This window comes from Narcine bancroftii, chromosome 4 (assembly GCF_036971445.1).
Source record: "Narcine bancroftii isolate sNarBan1 chromosome 4, sNarBan1.hap1, whole genome shotgun sequence".
NCBI classification, from domain to species: Eukaryota; Metazoa; Chordata; class Chondrichthyes; order Torpediniformes; family Narcinidae; genus Narcine; species Narcine bancroftii.
This window is the reverse complement of record NC_091472.1, coordinates 252,494,840-252,515,033: the sequence shown is the minus strand read 5'-3', so window position 1 is coordinate 252,515,033 and position 20,194 is coordinate 252,494,840. Positions and strand designations below refer to the sequence as shown.

The window sequence follows — 20,194 nt, the reverse complement described above, 5'->3', positions numbered from 1 at the left end:
CAAAGATCCAAATGCCTCAATTATGCTCCCATCTCATATGGTTTAAGATGACTGATTAACTAGCCATTGCCAGCTCAATGTACAGTGTTGATTTCTTACTTCCATTCTCTTCATTCTTTCATCAGATAACTTGTCTGGAAATCCATCTGAGGATGGGTTTACTTGTTCCACCATATTTTATTTCAATCGAATCACACAGCTCTGTATGTCAATTCGTTAACTCAATTGGGAGAAATCATGTGAAGTATTCTGCACTCCATTTCAGCCATAGCAACTAAATATCATTGAATCACTAACCAGCTCTTCTGACACCATATCTCAGGACTTTTTCCTAGCATAATGGAAAAATAATCGGTAATTCAAACCAAATCAAAGGGAAAGTGTAGTGAGCAAGGTCATTCCGACTATGGCTTTCTTCCACAGAGGCATGGACTCAGGATCTAAATGACATTTCCACACTTGGTAACATAGTACAATTTTGGGAATGACACCAATAATATAACAAATGTTACACACATTGCAAAACAGAAGTACTGGAGTTCCACAAGAAGTAAAATCGGTATCCCTGTGGTCATCAAGAGTTGAAGGACATATAAAGGGAAAGAATGAAATGGGCTAAAATTGACAGCGATTCAGAAATTCAATGCTAACTACCTGACTTTCCTCTTTTTGGTCACTTCTGCCATATGGAAAACCATCTTGGGAGTGGCAGATTAACCATTTCTATGTGATAATTGCTCATTCAGATTAAACAGAGGATTAAAGATGTTCAATTTCCCAATGATAGCAAGTTTGAGCACAGCAACAAAAGGTGGTACTGAATTATGAATAGGCCTCTGTGTCAATAAATAATCCCTTCTGCAGGTTTCCTTTCCAAGTGACCATGTGAACAGTTTCATCACGGATGTATGGTCAGGAGATTGCACAACAGCAAGTTTTCTTGAATTTGGGTGTATGATTGAAGAAATAACAATGCAGTGTCCAGTCTTAAGAAATGTCCACGTGGCAGCTCTCCACATTTTTGTTTTCTTCTTGGTGCTGCTGCTCAAGCTGCAATCCTATGGGAACTGGAGGAGGATGAGAAGCTATAACACCACGTCTGATGCAGCCATAGAGCCAAATAGCATAGAACAGACCCTTTGGTCTAACTCATCCATGCTAAATTCAAGTTCAAGTTTATTATCATCTGACTAAATTTACAAACAGATGAAACAGCTTTTCTGTAGACCACAGTGCACACACATACACACATAATACATTTCTCACCCTGCATTCTGGGCTTATCCCATTTGCCTGTATCTGGACCGTATCTTTCCAAACCCATCCCTCTCTGTGTGCAGCTGCACAGAAGAGACGAATTAATGAGAAGGCTCAGCTTACAGAAACAGCTCTTCATCTTTCCTACATCCTCCAACTGATCAATCCGGCAAACATTCCAGAGCACCTGTCCCATTTCCCTTCATCTGCCACTAAGTTCCAACCCCTGCCATTACTCAGGATCAATCCAGGTCTCAACAAGCTGTAAAAGAGAAAACATCACCTGCCAGACACTTTCCAAAAAATAATCATGGCCAAGAAGTGACAACAGAAAACAATTTTTATGCATTCACAGAGCAAAAAAATTCAAACATTAAAGTTGAACTTTAAGCTTTGATCATTATCTTTGTAATTTGCCCTGTGGTGTGGCCTCCTCAGTGGAAGAAACAGCATAAGAAATAGAAACACAAGAATGCCTTTCAGGCCCTCTCACCTATTCTGTCACTTCGCAAAATTATTATTGACCCTTTACTTCATCACTTTCTGGTATTAGCTCCACACCACTTCATTCCCTTAATATTTAAAATCTCTCTCTTCTTTGAATCACTATCGTTTCAAAGAATTTCAAAGGTTAATCAACATCTGGGTGAAGATGTTTCTTCTCACCTGAATTCCAAATCCATTATTCTAAGACTGTGGCCCAGCGTCTGGTTATCTCAGCCAGGGCTATCATTGTCCCCACATCTAGACTAGTAAGCTCCATAAGAATTCCACAATCTACTAAATGCTACCCTTGCCAATATGCCTCAAAAGCAGAGCTGAAACTGAGTGCTAATCATTAACATAATGAAACACCAAAATATTAAGCTAATGCAATTAATGGATTTAAACACTCAAACAAATGTACTGCATGAAATATCATCTGTATTTCCATGGTCCCATTGACCTCTCCTCTCTAGCATCCCAGGAAAGTTAAAACTTAATCTTTGGTTACTCAGTGCAGCCACTTGATATTGAAAGCTCCATATTAGACAAAGAATAGTTAATAGCTTCAGTAATCTTTTTCTTGAACCACTGGGTTAAGGTCTCTTCTGTTGTCTATCCTACTTACAATTTGTTCTCCACCCCACCCCTACTTTTTCCCCAACTCACAAAGTAGAAATTTTGAGGGAATTCTCCTTCAATATTTTACAGCATAGCTTGACTTTGCCTCACTTCTGCAATGAATGATTTCAACAGCAGGTTAATACTTCAATATGTATTTTTATCAGTAAAATAGCTCTGTAATTTCTGTAGTCTCTGCAGATGTCTAATTACCTCCTCAGACAAGTTTGATGTTGACATAATTGAAATTACAAATAACAAATAAAACTTTTGGTTAGTTGGGCAGATACCATAATTTATAATTCACTTCTCTGGCTAAAATAAGAATTTTTGGTATTAATGCACAGTTGTCAATATACTCAGAATGTTTTTTTAGCAATGCCTGGTTACCTCTGATTGGCTCATCAATGCCAGTTTCTAGAAGAAACTGATCATTTCAAGCAGATCATCTGAGATTTGATTTTTGCAAAATCTCTGTTCATGGAAGAATTTGTAAAAGTTAGTTACAAGTTAGTTTTAGAGCAAGGAAGTAAAATAAACAGAGCACAAGGTAAGTTGTCCCTTTTGTAGCAGGTTCAGTTCTTAGCCCAAAAGACCATAAGCAATCCTTCTTTTAAAGACAATATGAAATTATTCTATAAAATAGTGGTATCCTTTCAAGCATTCTTTCCTCAGTTCACACTATCACAGATGGAGTAACTGGGGGAATGGAGCATGACAGTGATGGCTACAGAATTACAGAGATGGGGAGAAAATGAAAAGATTTTCAAATTAACATTTCAGAAATGAGGGAATGAAGGAATACAGCCTGGCTAATTTAGTTCATTTTCATTTGGCTTGATTGTTTAGTACTGTGACTTTTTCATAATTAAGCAAGTGAGTGAATGAGAGAAAGAGAGAGAGAGAGAGAGAGTGGGTGTGTGAGTGAGTGAGAGAGAGAGAGAGAGAATAAGAATGAAAACATGTCCATCACCCTTCATGCCCTCCATCAGCCACCCTTTTATGGAAATGCTATATTAATCCCATTTTTATTCTCCCCACATTCTCATTAACTGCCTCCATATTTTATCAATTGTCAATGCACTAGAGGTGATTTACAGCCAATCCAGGTTTTTGGATTGTGAGATAAAAACCAGAGTAGCTGGTTGACAGGGAGAACTTGCAAATTCCACAACTGGTCAAGGTCAAGAATGAACCTAGGTCTCTGGCACTGTGAGGCAGGGGCTGCCCACAGCACCCCCATACCCTTACAGTTAGTTCTGATAAAAGAGTCTGGCAGAGTCACTGTTTTATATTCTATGAACAATGAAGTTAATGAGAGGAGAAAATGATGGGTGTTCATGGCATGAAAGGCCATTAGTGAGGCACACTAATGCTGTGGACATGACATGAAATTGACTGTATTGTTAGAAAAAGACTTTGTGTCTGAATTCTTTGCATACCAGTGCTCACAGAGGTTGAAAAAAAAATCATGAGGGATAGATATGGTAAATAGATATAGTCTTTTTTTTCCCCAAATTAGGAGATTTAAAGCTAGGACAAAGATTGAAGGTGAAAGGAAAAGATTTAAAAGCGCCTGAGAGGCACATTCTTCATACATAAGCTGGTGGGTATCTGGAGCAAGCATAGGTAGTGGTATATGCAGGGGAAATTGTAACATTTGAAAGACATTATCGATAGAAAGGATTTAGAAGGATACAGTATGAGCCAAACTCAGACAAATGGAACTTGATTGGTTAGCATGGATAAATTGGGGTGATGGGACCTGTTTCAGTAGTGCAGAACTCTTTGATTCTACATCCTTTGACTATGTCTTATAATGTTGACAGGCGAAGGGGTGATCAGAACTGCATTCTTAGAAGGTGAGGGATTAACATGAAGGTGGTAAATAATGCTCAATGATTCTTCTTTGGCTTGGCTTCGCGGACGAAGAATTATGGAGGGGTATGTCCACGTCTGCCGCAGGCTCATTGGTGACTGACAAGTCCGATGCGGGACAGGCAGCACGGTTGCAGCGGTTGCAAGGGAAAATTGGTGGGTTGGGGTTAGGTGTTGGGTTTTTCCTCCTTTGTCTTTTGTCAGTGAGGTGGGCTCTGCGGTCTTCTTCAAAGGAGGTTGCTGCCCGCCGAACTGTGAGGCGCCAAGATGCACGGTTGGAGGTGAGATCAGCCCACTGGCGGTGGTCAATGTGGCAGGCACCAAGAGATTTCTTTAAGCAGTCCTTGTACCTCTTCTCTGGTGCACCTCTGTCTCGGTGGCCAGTGGAGAGCTCGCCATAGAGCACGATCTTGGGAAGACGATGGTCCTCCACTCTGGAGACGTGACCCACCCAGCAGTTGGGTCTTCAGCAGCATCTCAATGATAGAGCTAATCTATTTATCTATTGACACGTATTTGCAGAGATGAGATCATGTTATCTAAGAAGTGCTCAGTTTTGGATATCCCTGAACAATGTGGTTCAAAATTGCCTGCGATTGTCAAAAATGACAATGACCTGGGATTCTCGACTTGCTGATGGGGAGACATCAGATTGGAAACAGTACCTCTAAGACTATCACACTGAGCACAGGCGTCACCCAGTGCTACGTGCTTAGTCCACTGCTGTTTACACTGCTGACGCACAATTGTGGAGCCAAACACAGCTAGAACACGACAGTGGTGGGCCTCATCAGTATGAATGATGAGTCAGCGTACAGAGACGAAGTGCAGACACTAATGAACTGGTGCAGAGCAAACAACCTGTATCTGAATATTAAAAAAAAGAAATGGTTGTCAACTTCAGGAGGGCCTGGGGAGATTACACACCCTTGACCATTGACGACTCTACCGTTGAGGTCATCAAGAGTAACAGGTTCCTCAGTGTGCACCTGGCGGAGAACCTCACCTGGTCCCTTAACACTACCTCCATGGCCGAGAAAGCACTGCAGCGTCTCTACTTCCTACGAAGGCTGAGGAAAGTCCATCTCCCACCCTCCATCCTCACTACATTCTACAGAAGATGTATTGAGAGGATCCTATGCAACTGTATTACTGCCTAGTTTAGAAGCTGTACGCCTCGGACCGCAAGACCCTGCAGAAGATGGTGAAGTCAGCGGAAAAAAACCATTGAGGAACCTCTTTCTAGCTTGAAGGACGTCTACTAAACTCGATGCAGGCAGAAAGCAATAAACATTGTGAAAGAGTCCGCACTTCCTGCATGTAAAATGTTCTCCTTTGTGCCATCTGGCAGGAGGTACAGAATCACTTGGGCCCTTACATCCAGAGTGGGAATCAGAATTTTCCCCCAAGCCAACAGGCTCCTAAGCAACCAGAACAGATGTGAATAGTGCGCCGTGGAATTTCAGTTCGTATGTCTTAATATTTTAATACGTTAATTGCTTTCCTAACATATATCTATATAAATATGCTCCGTGGTCCTGGAGAAATACTATCTGATCCTAGCCTGTGAGCATGGTATGAACAATAAATAAACTTGACTAGTGTCACCAAAATTGTTCACAAATTGCATTGGGAGCACAAGGGTTCTCAGTGCCAGTAAGTGACTGGTCCAATTTCCAGAATGCCATGACACAACTTGGAAATGGATATTATTATGGTTCACTTCAGAAAAAAAGTTTCAGCTGCATAATTGCTGCCAAACAATGGTAGGTAATTGCATTTCTAAGCACGTTTTATAGAATGAACAGTGCCACAGGAGAACTGTTCACATTTATTACGTCCAACCTTCCATTCAAAGTTAGCGTGACCTCAAGGATTTTTTTTAGTTTAAAAGTCATTGATTTTTATTTTCTGTTTAGAGATTTGCTTTTTCCTCCTTGGAAAGTAATAGCTTTAGTGAGAAAATTCTCAAAAGAAAGCTGCATCCAATTTCAAGGGACATTAAAATGATACTTTACTGTCCAACAATCAAATGAAGGAAGTAGACAGCCTAATTCCGAGTCCTCTGCCAAAACAATTACTTCCAAGCATCTTTACTTGGTGTCATTTGGTTCAATTGTACCTCTCTGATCTTTTAACTAAGCAGTTTTAAATCCTATTCCAGCATTTGAGATTTTACCAAATGTGTTGGCAGAGATACAAAATACTTAAATAAACAAAATATTTAGATGATGAAATAAATGGTGAAAGAAACAAAGTAAGAATAATTTTTAGCTTATTTTGCTGGCTCAAAATGATAATGAATCAAGTTTAAGTTAATTGTTGTACATATACAAACTGATAAAGCAGCATATCTCTGAATCATCGGGCACACAGAGCTTCATAGAACGCCCTGCACACAAACAACATATATGCATAGTGATCCAAAATAAAGATATATATAAATAATTTATGGGTTTCTGGAATTGTTCAACAGTCTCACCAATGTTTCCCAGCCTGGCAGCCCAGGTTTTTATGCTCCTGCATGTCTTCTTTGAAGGTAGTGACTCAAAGATATTGTGAGCTGGATTGGTATTGGGTCCATGAGATTCTGTGGGCCCTCTGTAAGCATTGCTCCCTGTAGACTCCCCCTTTACTGCCTGACTTAATTTTCTTTTCTGTTAAAGACGAGGGGAAAAGCAGCTGAGAAGAGGGCTTCTATTTGTCTTCATCTGTTTTTATTTTTTAGGTAAAAAACAATGGGCTAAGGATAGCATTTGCTGGTATATTCAATTAAACTGTAATTAAAAGCAAGCTTTTATGGGAGAGATTCCTTGTGTGCGATCTAGCAGCTTTAAATTACTGGTGTTGTATATGAACATCACATCCACTGCTCTAGGGCAATAACAGTGACAGTATAAAAGGATGCCACAAGTAAATTCAGATTAAATACAAATCTCGTTACTTCTGTTAGGTAAAGTACACAGGTTTTCTGTGATTCACCTCTATTCAATAATGTAAGAGCAGGTAGGATTGATTTAAATAAGCAAAATATAGTTAGGCCTGAAATGACAAGAGGGTCATTGCACATTGAAAATCAATTAGCTTCAAGTCTGCTATGCTATGTCATTTCAAAGAAAAGCAAAAGAATTTTAGTGCAGTAAATATATGTAAACATAATGAGTAGATTTGTACAACGTGACCTTGAATTGGCAGCTGGCTGATTATTATCCCAACATTTATCTCCATAAAAATAACTGGAGGGCAACTCACTGTAGCCCATTTTACATTATAGCTCAGGAATTAGAGCCCAAGGATTTAATCTACCACAGTTGAGAATGAAGCCATACTTTTTGCAGACATCAGCAATGAGAACAAGAATTAAGTTTTAGCTGTGCTTCGTTGAATGAGTTGCAGACTTTCTCTGAACCTCTCTGAGCAGCAGAATCAATATAATGGTTAGTGCCTGGCTGTTCCAGCGCTAACGACCCGAATTCAAATCCAGTGATGCCTGTAAGGAGTTTGTACATTCTCCCCATGACCTGCCTGCATTTCCTCTGGGTGCTCCAGTTGTTTCCCACCCTCAAAACATATGGGGTTGGAAGGCAAATTGGGTGGCACATGTTTATGGGCCTGAAGGGCCTTCTACCGAGTGATATTGTTAAAATTTTAAAAAGAGTGGAAATGGACTCATTCTTAAGAACAGCACAAATCCCAGAGCACAAAAGATTGGTGTGGATAAGCAGGTGATTTTTATTAATTTGCAACGAATTGAGATTTTCTATCTGCAAATCAATTATTGATTTGGAAATGACTGTAGTGAAGCAGACAGGGAAAATCTAAAAAAATACAATAAAATTTCCAAGTGCCTGCACAATGGTGCCAACTCTATAATTTGGCTCAAAATTTTTATTTTTCATGGCCAAATCATACATAACCAAAGTGATTCAATGACAAATGGATTTAACAAGGAAAGCAAGATGTTTCTGAATTTGTTTTTAATAAGACCTTACTCAAGGGTCAAAGAGAAGTGCAAATCTCACACTAATTGTGGTCATAGCATTCGCTAAGCTCAAAGCTGAAACATTTGCTGCAGTATTTATTCCATTCTGAGTATGTCTTTGAATAATATCCTGTCAGACATACGGTATGTTTATTTGAAATAATTTTCAGTGCCTTCAGAATAACAACTGCTCTCCAGGTCAGACATAATGTATGGAGAAAAACAGAGTCAACATTTCAGATTAATGGCATGTCATTGGAGCTGAAAGACAATACTCCACTACACTCACACAATTGTTAAGTGATATCATGTCTTATCGAAGTGAGAAAAATTAGATATGTTATTAAAGATTCAAATATTAACTTCCAAAAGGCGTGGGGGCAATTTATAGACTATTATTAAGAATTAGGGTGTTTGGGGGCTTTGGTGCTGTGCTGTCTGGTTCTGGGTTGGTGTCTCTTGATTCCCATGTATTTTTTTAAACCTTGCGGAGTGGTCAGGGTTTTGACTTATAAGGGGTTCTTTTTATTCTTTGTTTTTTTTTGTTTATGATTTTTCTTTTTTTCTTTTGATTTTGATAATATAATCAATAACTTTTGTTCAACTGCAAATAATGTAAACAATGATAACATTATCATAGAAGGAGAAAAGGAAAGAGAATTGTAAACCTTTGTTGTTAAATCGTATTTTATGGTTATAATTGTGCTCTGGATTTCTTTATGATGACAATATTGTATAATTTTTAATTATTTTGTTCTTTCTCAAATCTTGTATAATTATACTGTTCAATTGTTTATATTGTAAAGCATCAATAAAATATTTTAAGAAAAGAAAGAGACATATGTCTTCAACAAGGCAAGGGGAAAGGAAAATGGAGGTGAGAGAAGGTGTTTGAAAGGCTGAATACATTAAATAAATAAAGTCATTACTTGCAAGGGGAATACAGGTGATAATGTGACAATACAAGAAGAAAAGATGAGTCCAGGAGGGGTGTACTTGGAAAATAGCAGAACCATAATCAGCCACTGTACCCTGAAAATACTTGGGCAGTGGCTATACTGTGGAATTGTTGGAATCAAATGATGAAGTAGGTTGATTTAACATGTCTAATTGTAAATGGTTGCTGTTACTTGATCTTCCCTTGACCATTTAAATGATACAAATAGCATTCCCTGGGATAGAGATAGCTCAGCTGGAAATGGAAGATGTGCCAGGTGAAGGGCGTAGAATTAAAGAATGTGGATCTCATGGGATTAAAGATGAGGACAAAGAAAACTGTACTGTTGGAAAGAGAGGTGGTAACAGCACAAGTCTGGCAAATGGAGGAGGAGCAGTTGAGAACATTATCAACTGTGGTAGAGGGGAAATAATTGTTGAGATGAAGGAAGACATCCCAGAAACATTGGTGCATCTGCATATACAAACTGTCAAGTTAGGAGCAGGATTAAACAGACCCTTTGGCTCCTCAAGTGTAGTCTATCATTTAATACAATCATGGCTGATTCGATTATAAACCACAACCCTGCATTCCTACTTATCTGCAGTAATTTTTGGTCCATTTACTTATCAAGTATCTGTCTCTATCTATAAAATATCCAAAGTTTCTGCTTCCAATAATTCTTAAGAAGAATATTCCAAAGATCCATGACCTTTTGAGGTGAAAAAAAAACACCCATCTCTTTCTTAAATAGGTCACCTTTTATATTTAAGATGTGACCCCTCATTCTTGATTCTCCCACAAGAGGAAATGCCTCTTAGATTCTCATGTGATTCACTCTCCAAACTGATCAAACTTTCAAGTCTGATCAAACTTTCCTCATTAGGCATCCCACTATTAGTCTACTAAATCTTATCCAAACAGCTTCCATAACAGTGACATCCTTCCTTAGTGAAGGAGAACAATGCTATTCTTAATAAATCTTAGCAAAATGGACAGCTTTACATATTCCTATATTATATTCCATATGCATGCTTTTTGTCAACTCACTTAGCATATCATATAGGTTTGTAATAAAAAAATCAAACTCAACAGACCAGGTAGCATTTGCAGAGAGAGAAAGAATCAATATTTCAGATCAAAGACCCTTCATCAGAAGTGGAAAGGAGTGTAAACAAGCAATTTTAAATTCTTTGATGAATAGATTGATAGGTGAATGAGGGTTGTTAGAATAGAAGGTCAGATGGGGAGTGGGGAGGCCAGAATAGGAGTGGAGAGGACAGGTGGAGAGTGGGGCCAGGTTGGGTGTGAGGTGGAGATTTAAGGTAACAGACAATTGATCATCAATGATTGTCCACGCTCATGGTAAAAGTCACCTTGCCTGCATTTGTTTCTCCCATCCAGAGGAGATTACATTCTGAGCACCAGGTTCACCACAATAGATTAAAAAAAAACGATTTAGGTTCTTAGGTGTTAGAAAGGAAAGAGGTAAAAGGAGAAGGTTTGTTTTTCCTGTGGTTGTGAGGGAAGGTGCAGTGAGGAGCAGATAGTGGAGATGAAAGAGTGAAGCAAGGAGTGACACAGGGATTGGTGCCTTCAGATTGCTGAAATGGAGAGAAGTAGAAGATGTGACAGAATATAGATATGTTTTTGGGAGATAAATTGGGGCAGGTTTTAGTGTAGGTCACATAGAAACACTTTTAAAACAGATCTTATTTGAAATACTGGAGCTCTGCTAATGCTAGACATATCAGCCCCACAGCCTTTGCAAGAACTTTGGAGAGTGCCCAAGAGACTTCACTAATGGATTGTTGTTTATAAAAGGGCAACAGATGAAAGAACATCAGAGCCACCTTCTGTCTGGAAGGGAACTTGCTGTTGTAAGAGGGTCGTGTGGTTTTGTAAGCAGAGAGAGTCAAACAGGCTTTCTCTCTCTGAGAGAGAGAGAGACAGACAGACAGACAGATAGACAGACAGATAGACAGACAGACAGACAGACTGAGAGAGAGACAGAGAGAGAGACAGAGAGAGAGACAGAGAGAGAGACAGAGAGAGAGACAGAGAGAGAGACAGAGAGAGAGACAGAGAGAGACAGAGATCAGTTCTACAGTTTTACGGTCAGCAACAGCAGCTGGGATTGGAACAGGACAAGCTAGTAAGCTTGTGGAAAACCCCATTTGGAAGACGGGTTGTGAGTGCTTAGTTCAGCCTGGTCAAAGCCCTTGTGGTTCATCCAAGAGGAGAGGACTGGTTGTCTAATGTTTCACTTGGAATAAGAGAAACTAGAAGGAACTCTGTGATGACCTGAAAGAAATAAGTTATCATCTGGAGAACCCTGACAGGGCAAGTTTCATCAACAAGACACTGAAGTGGCTAGGTGTTCAGCGTACAACAAATCTCTCTCTGAAAACCAACAAGAACCTTCCTGAGCAGTAACCATTTACCTTTGAAGCACCAAAGCTTGGTGTACTTTATAAATGTTAAATTCTGTGCACAGTATAGGAATTGCCTGCAACCAGTGAACTTAGAGGAATGAGAAGTGAGATTGGATTGTGAACTAAAGAACTATTCTGAACTTACACACACACTACATACACGTGCATTTAGAATTAGAAGGGGGTTAAGTTAGGTTAATTAAGTCAATAGTGATAAGTTAAAGTGTCAATCTATTTTCATGTTTAAAGATAATTAAAAGTAACTTTTGTTTAAGTAACCATTTGTCTTGGTGAATATCTATCGCTGCAGGGTTTTGGGGTCCTCTGGTCTCGTAACAAAGGGAAGATTTATCTGGTGTATGAATCAAGTTGAAGTGAGTAATTATTGTGATGGATAACCCATTGAATACAGAGACTGGTGGGATGGATAAATGAGAGTCCAGGTGAACTCTGTGACTTCCTCGCTCATGGAGAAGGAGGAGTGAAAGTGAAGTATTAGATCATAGATAACATGGGGTCAAACGTTCTGATAGCTTTGGTAAGATTAAGCTGCAGTCTGGAGAGAAGGAAGACATATATGAGGCACCAATGTCCAAAGCCTCATCATTGAAACAGACACAAGGATGGCAGCAATTAAATAGAGTTAGACAATAGACAATAGACAATAGACAATAGACAATAGACAATAGGAGCTGGAGTAGGCCCTTCGGCCCGTTGAGCCAGCACCACCATTTTACAGATCATGGCTGATCACTACCATCAGTACCCCTTTCCAGCCTTATCCCCATAACCCTTAACTCCTTTGCCCACTAGAGTCTTATCTAACTCTCTTTTGAACATAATCAGCGAATCTGCCTCTACCACCCTCTGTGGCAGAGCATTCCACAGATTCGCACTTCTCTGGGTAAAAAAATGTTTTCTCATCTCAGTTAGCTGTGTGAATCTGAGTGCTTGTTATGGCTGTTTGCTCCTTACCTCCCACCTGAAGTGGAAACTGAAGGATCCAGTAAAGAAAGGGAGGAAGCAGAGGTGGGCCATGTGAAGGTGAGATCGGGGTAGAAATTGACAGCAAATACAATGCAGAGTGAGTGCAAGAGGGAGCACCAATGTGTCCATCAGTAACAGGAAGTTGAACGAAAAATGTAAAAATGAATTGAACCAGGAGAGTGAGTGTTTTGGTGGAGGAGAACAAGGAAGAAGCAGATCATCCGCAGACCATCCTGCTGTAAGATGTAGGAGTAAAGTCCATGGTCAAGATGGAAGATTGAAATTGTCAAAGTGGCAGAACGTGTCAGAATGATCATGAATGGAACTGGGGAGGAAATGGACAGGGTAGAGATCATCAACAATTTTGTGTGCCTTCTTCAGACAATGTTGATGGGGAGGGAGGGAGACTCCAGTGATCCTCTCTACTGCTCTTATAGTCCTGTGGATTGACCTTAGATCCAATTTTCTACACTGTGACGCAGATGGTCAGGACGCTCTCAATAGAGCTCCTGTCGAAAGTTGACATTATGGTGTGTAATCTTGTCTACTTCAATCTTCTCAGGAAGTCCATTCACTGTTGTGCTTTCCTGACAAGTGTCCACGATAGGTCATTTGATAAGGAACTTGGTGCTCTCTACTCTCTCCACTACTGAGTTATTCATGCATAGTGGAGGGTGGTTGTTTCTGTCCATGAATATCTCCTTCATCTTGTCCATGTTGAGATTCAAGTTGTTATTCTCACACCATATCACAATATTTTTCACCTCTTTCCTTTAGAGCGACTCATAGTTGTTTGTTGATGTGGCCACTAACTGTTGTGTCATCTGCAAACTTCATGACTCTGTTGGACCTGGATCTGGTGATGCAGTTATTAGTCAGTAACATGAATAGGGGTGGTTGAGCACATAGCCCTGTGGTCACCTGTGTTCATGTTAACAGTATTTGGTGTTCTGCTACCAACCTGGACAGACTGTGGTTTTTCCGTTATCCGTTAAGATATCCAAATCCAGTTACAGAGAGGGGTGCTGAGTGCCAGCGGGGACAGCTTCTCCATCATTCTCTGGGGAAGATCATATTAAATGCTAGGCTGGTTGTTGTAGAGCAAAGGCAACATAATTTTACCATTTTAGGGTTCATTCAGGATTTTGATAATTACGGTAAAGAAATTGTCTTTGAATTTCATGCTTGTGTTTCTTATACATGATAGGAGAGGGTTGAAGAGAATGTCGCTTAGGTGAGATTAGTTTTTAAATATTTTGGGTACTTTTCCAAGGCAGTGTGAGTTATAGATGAAGTCAATAAAGGTAATGGGCATATCTGTGATGGCCCCGAATCATGTTCACAATCCTCCATAGTTTCTTACAGCCTTGGATGGAACAGTTCCCAGCGATGCAGTGATGAATCCTGATATGATGCTTTTAATTATGTTACTGTACGAATTGTTAATGGAAAACAATACATAATTCGCTGAAAGTGGCATCACAGGTGGAGAAGTTTGTAAAGAGAGATTTTGGCATATTGGTCTTCAAAAATCAAAGTATTGAATACAGGAGTTGGAATGTTATGATACAGTTATATTTAATGAGGCCAAATTTGGAGTATTTTGTGCAGTTTTGGTCACCTAACTACAAGAAAGATATCAATAAAATAGAAAGAGAGCAGAGAAGGTTTACTAGGATGTTGCCCAAACTTCAGGAACTGAATGACAGCATAAAAGGTTAAACAGGTTTGGACTTTATTCCTTGGAGCATAGAAGAGGGGAGATTTGATAGAGGTATTTAAAATTATAAGGGGGATCAATAGAGTAAATGTAGATATGCTTTTTCCTTTGAGGATAGGTGTGATACAAACTAGAGGGCATGGGTTTAGAGTGAAAGGGGAAAAGTTTAAGGGGAACATGAGGGGAAATCTCTTCACACAGAGAATGGTGGGAGTGTAGAATGAGCTGCCAGCTGAGGTGGTGAATGTGGGCTCAATTTTAACATTTTAAAAGAATTTAGATTGGTGTATGGATGGGAAAGGTATAGAGGGCGATGGACTGGGTGCAGGTCTGTGAGACGAGGCAACCAAAAATGGTTCAGCACAGACTAGAAGGACTGAAAGAGCCTGTTTCTGTGCTGTAGTCTTCTAAGCAGACTGGTGATATGTCAATTTTCATCAGGGTTCTAAGGAAATAAAGGCATTGGTGTGTGATTTCTTGGCCATTGTTGTGATGTGGGGGACAAGTCACTGGAGATGTTTACCCAGAAGAACATAAAGCTATCTGCTATCTCCATCTCAGCACCATTGAAGCAAATGGGGGAGTGAGCTCTGTCACTTTTATGAAGTCCATCACCAGCTGTTTAGTCCTGGTTATCCTGGCACCCATCCAAAAGTCTGTCTCGCTCTCTACTCCATTTCATGTAGATTGACAAAGGGCCCAGGCCTGAAACTTTGGTTACCCTTTACTTCATAATGAGGCTGCATGACCTGCGATGTTTCTCCAACACTTTTGTCTACTGCATTGTCATTGAATTCTTCCCCTGGCTTCCTCTCAGGACTCATTCCTGATACCTGTGGCTGGGAAAGTAGATAAATTGATGGTAATAGAGAAACACAAAGACTGCGGATGCTGGAATAATTAGCAGACAAAGAATAGCTGGAGGAACTCAGCGGGTCAGACAGCATCCATCGCTCAGTCAATGTTTCAGGTCTGTTCTGATGGTAATGTCTTCCCAGGGTGAGCTGCTAGAGGTGACATGATTCAGCAATAGATGTGCATTTTGGTAAGGTCAGAGCAAACATTCTCACACATCTCTAGGCCTCCAAGGTTGTTTATTAAGTCTGTACCCAAGCATTCAGTTCTGCACAGGAATAAGTTTATTCCAGTAGATTTTTTTTTGCTGCATTATAAACTAAATAGAATTTTATAAAGCCACTTGAGTCCAAACATGGTTAATTTCATTGCTTTGGAGGAAACAAAGTGAAAATGGTTAAAAACATGGCATTTTAGAGCTTGGGTATTGGATAAAGGAAAACCACGGTTGTTCCTGCTTCTGGTCTCAATGTGATACAAGGCTTTTCCTTGTCCAACACTCAGTGTCAAAGTTCACGTGTAACAAAAGAATTCTTGCAAATAAACAATCAATGTGTTTAGGAGAAAGATTTATTACACATCATTACAGGTTGATGCTACATTAGCACATTTTCTTAGTTCCTTAATTTTATTTTGATTAGAATTGAATAAAAGTAGCAGTTATGGAAAATCAGAATGGCTTTACTGATCATTAAAAATAATATCTAAGTTAAGTGATCAGACATGTCATGTAACAGGGTTAACTTCACCATCGTTTGGTGAGAGAATGAAGCGCTGAATGATTTTATGCTTTTGTATCCCTTTTGGTCAAAATATGAAATACGACATAAACATTGAGAACAAAGTCAATTCAAAGATTATTCCACTAAATTCCAAGACAATTAAGGCAAGATGAAATTTTAAAAAGTAACCAAGCTGGAATCAAACTGATCTGGAGAATCTTACAACAGAAGGTAGAAAGATAACACCCTCAAGTTGAAGTGAGCTGCTGAGAGCTGTACATTCTAGTCCTGAACAGCAAATAAGCAAATTCAATTGATTACTCTTTTCAAACTATTGTAAGAGGAAATAATGTTGTTGTCTGACTTTGATCAAACAAGTGTGGTAGCAGATATATGTATCTCTGAATACGGTATATATCCTAATGGGATTTCTCATAAGAGAAATTTATGCTTATAAATAGAACGTTTGTTCACTCAAGCATAACATCGCTTTCTCATTTGATTTTCATCACTGCAAGGTCAGAACCTAAGCTTCAGAAATGCTTATCCTGTGAATTTGATCAGATCACTGTTTGAAGACTGTGAAAGGGCAAACATGATAATGAGCATCCAATTGTCAGAGAAACAGAAAGAAACAGCTAGAATCTCCTTGCTCTGACCTATGGAAAACCACAAATGCCATGTGTAGAATAAAAGACTGTTGATATAAATTCTGAATTGATTTGAATTACTTGCAATTGTTTCAACCGTTACATTGAATTTCAAAAATGAAAGAAAATCGGAATAAGGTAAATTATACTGCCTCTGGAGATCCACCAATCTATTTTCCACCCCTTCCTTCTTTATTAACATATCTCATTCCAACACCATCTAAGCTGTGATAGTCATATGTAATTCCAGCCAGAAGTCCTGTTTCTAGTCTGTAAAATTCTACAACACTCCATGAGTGTATTTATTGATCTCTGTGCTCTTTCATGTTGTCAGACAATTTGCATTAATTGAAACCTGCAATTCATAGGTTTTCAATCAGATACTCTTTATTGACATTTAATAAAACAGAAATGTAATATTCCACGAAATTGCCTTTAGTCGGCCATAAGACAGACAATGATTTCCTTTTAGCATTGTTCTGTGCCCCTTACAATCAGAGAAAGAGAAAAAAAAGGAAGTCCCTTCAGAGTTTCTGAGTGTCCATGGATTCTCCTTCAGCACTCCCGCACCTTCTGCAGCTACTGGCATTTGGTAATCTGAGTCTAAATTCAAAACTCCAATATGATGATGAATCCTTCAACGCTCAGGACCCTTCAGGAGATCTCCTTGCTCTTGGCACCTCATTCTCATGAGCTAGTCTCCAGCGTGAGACCTATGACCTCAAGTCGCCAGCAGTCCGCAGCCTGTGTGGATTTCTCACCCACAGTTCACCACTAGCTTGTAGCCTGTGGGTGCCCTTCAATCGCAGAACCCTTTGCTGGACCTTCACTGTGTTCATCATCCTTAGGGTTGTCTCCTCTACTTCTCCTTCTCAGTGGCAGTGGGGAGTGTGCTTGGCACTGTTATGTTTGTTCCTTGAAGAAGAACAACCTTCCAATAAAGTTGTTCCAACTCGAACAACTTTATTTCTCGAGCTGCTTGAACCAACAACGCAACTGACTTCTGTCATGGTCTCCATTTTGTTCCCACCCCAACCATGCACATTGCATACTGGGAAATGTAGTTCTTTATTATACACACATAATAATACTGGTACCAGTCCACTGCTTCCCCGGTGTCTGCAACCCCTCATGGCTGGTTCCGAACACAAGCGCTGCCATATTGGCTCCGGAACCTGCAGTCACAGGATTTACAATAAAATCGTATTGACTCCTTTAACAGGCCATTTAAAGCCTACACAGTGTGGTTGCCAGTATGATTGGGCAGTAGGACCCTGCAGGGGTATACTATTTCTCTGCTTCCTGCTGTCATTGGGTCTGCACCAGTGGCAGAGGTCCTGTTACAACAGTTCCAGCAGCTCCTCCATATTTCTTTCCTTACTGAGTTCTCTTTTGCTAATTACCTTCATTAACCCAATGAATCTCGAAAACACTTCTCCAACACAATGCTGGCCGCTTCCTTTCAAAAAAATTGCCCTTGCCCTTTCCTTCTCGCGGTGCTGAAGGTCCAAGTAACAGATTCAAAGAGTTCAAGGAATTACTATCCTGGACATGTGTTACTTCCAAAATACAAATGTTATTTTGTTATTAGATCAAGCACAAAACCAGAGACCGAATGCCCACCCAGTGGCGTGCAAATTCCCAAATAACTAGAGAAAGTATTTAGATTACTGCAGGTTCGAACAAACAGAATCTGCCACACCTCCCCAAATATACAGGCATGGAATACAGATTAAAGAAGATATCTATCTTCACATTTGAATGTACAAGTTTTTCTTTACCAAAAATAGACTTTATTCACAATAAATTATTTAGAAAAAGTAAACTCTTTCAAAGTCTCTTCCCATCCTTAGTTTCATATCTATACATTTCCATCACTGTACATTGGTATATTCATTTCTATTTACGTCATTGCCACAGCCGTGGCACATTGTCGTCACTCCCTCATCTATTCTTTAAGGGGCTTCCCTGAAGTCTCAGCCCTTCAATGCCCAGTAACAGAAAGACTCTAGATGGCAATCCTTCCCCACTGCATCCTCCCATTGGCTGCACCAAGCTTCAGTGCGTCCTTCAGCACATATTCCTGCTGTCTGGAATGTGCCAGACTGCAGCATTCCCACACTGACGTCTCCATGTGCTGAATGACCAACAGGTTTCGGGCGGACCAAAGTGCATCCTTCAACTAGTTGATAGTTGCCAGTAGTTCTGGATATCTGACTCTGTGTGCATCCCTGGGAACACAGAGTCAGATATCCTATGAGAGAGAGTTCTATGTCATGCTTCTGCTGGGGATGAACTGTGACAAGAACCCATGCACACTTCTCTATACTTTCTTAATGAATTTGCATTCTGCAAAGAGATGTGTGACTTTCTCCATTCCACCACAGTCAAAAAAATGGCGGCACTGCCGAACTTGATGCAATGAAAGCGCTGCCGCTGTTGCAGACCCAGGAGAGCAGAGAGCGGAGACACAGTGCTGCCTTGAAGGGTTCAACTACACAGTCCAAATGCCGGCAGCTCTGTGTCAGCTTTAAACAGCCTGTAAAAGGAGCCGATAGTGTTTTATTTTAAAATTCTGCAACTGTAGGGACTGTGCCAAAGATGGAGGCACCTGTGTTCGGCACCAGCCACAGGGGTTGCAGACTCTGGGGGAACAGTGGAATGGTGCCTGGAACCAGTAACAGGAGAATATCCCCCACTCCCCCCCTCCCAATGCCATAGAGGAGGAGTAGCAGAAGAGATGACCTTAAGAACAGTGAACACGCTGGGCTGTTATGTGTGTGACACCTGTTCGATGAGTCCCAAGGGTAACGAGTCTGAACTCAGCTGATTGAACAAGTGTTTTATTTACACATGTAGGGGTGTCACAACAGGGGTAAAAGACACGCACCTACACACACTCGCCAGATTAAATGATACACTTACAACCACTCACGGTAGAAGGCTTTACAATCAAGTTATCACAAATGATAACTGCCACCTCTTGATATCCCTGGCAGGCATAGCTCTTATCTAACTTGGGGCACTAGGCACACAATACTACAGCTCCCAACCCTTTGTCTGCGCACACCTTACCAACATTACCCAAGGTTCCCAAGCTGAGTGGAGCATGGGTTCATCCTAGAGGAGAAAGAGGAAGATGGCTCACGTGCAGTGGGCTTTATAATGTCATCAGCTGGCCCAGGTATCGATTGTAAAGGAGCCAATGGCAAGTGTGCGCTGACCTACAGTGTCGGACTCTGGCTTTACCCTACCCTCAATTTGGTCTATGTGTCGTCTGAGTCCAGCGTGCTCGTTGAATGAAGTGATAGGAGAATGTATTCGGATTCACAATCAGCTTATAACATAGCACAAGAATAAAGCTTAACAGAGCTCTGGTTCAGTCATTAGTTCATAGATCACCTTCTCGGTGAGCTATTCCCCAAGACTGACCCCTACTGTCCAGTCTCTTCTGTTTATATAGATCAACATTGTTACATTGACCAAGAGTTGGCTTTCTTTGATAGACTCATTGCATAAGATTTATCTCAAGCAATTTCCTGCTCTGCAATTATCTATGGTGTAGACCTCCTATCTTAATCCCCAAGGCCAGACCAGAACATTCTGTTGTTTTAATCAACACCTCCCATGTACCCTTATGACTCCTCAATCCTACACAAGTGGTTTA

The 20,194-nt window shown here is 40.2% G+C and overlaps 1 long non-coding RNA gene across 1 annotated transcript in view; it reads left to right on the top strand.

Moving 5' to 3' along the window:
- The window catches only part of LOC138760096 (uncharacterized), a 28,965-nt gene extending 12,393 nt beyond the window's left edge, over window positions 1-16,572 (top strand). Inside the window, exons 2-3 of the long non-coding RNA XR_011355398.1 lie at window positions 11,904-11,967; window positions 16,396-16,572. This is a non-coding gene — a long non-coding RNA (uncharacterized lncRNA). The remainder of the gene's footprint in view (window positions 1-11,903; window positions 11,968-16,395) is intronic.
- Window positions 16,573-20,194: the final 3,622 nt, after the last annotated feature.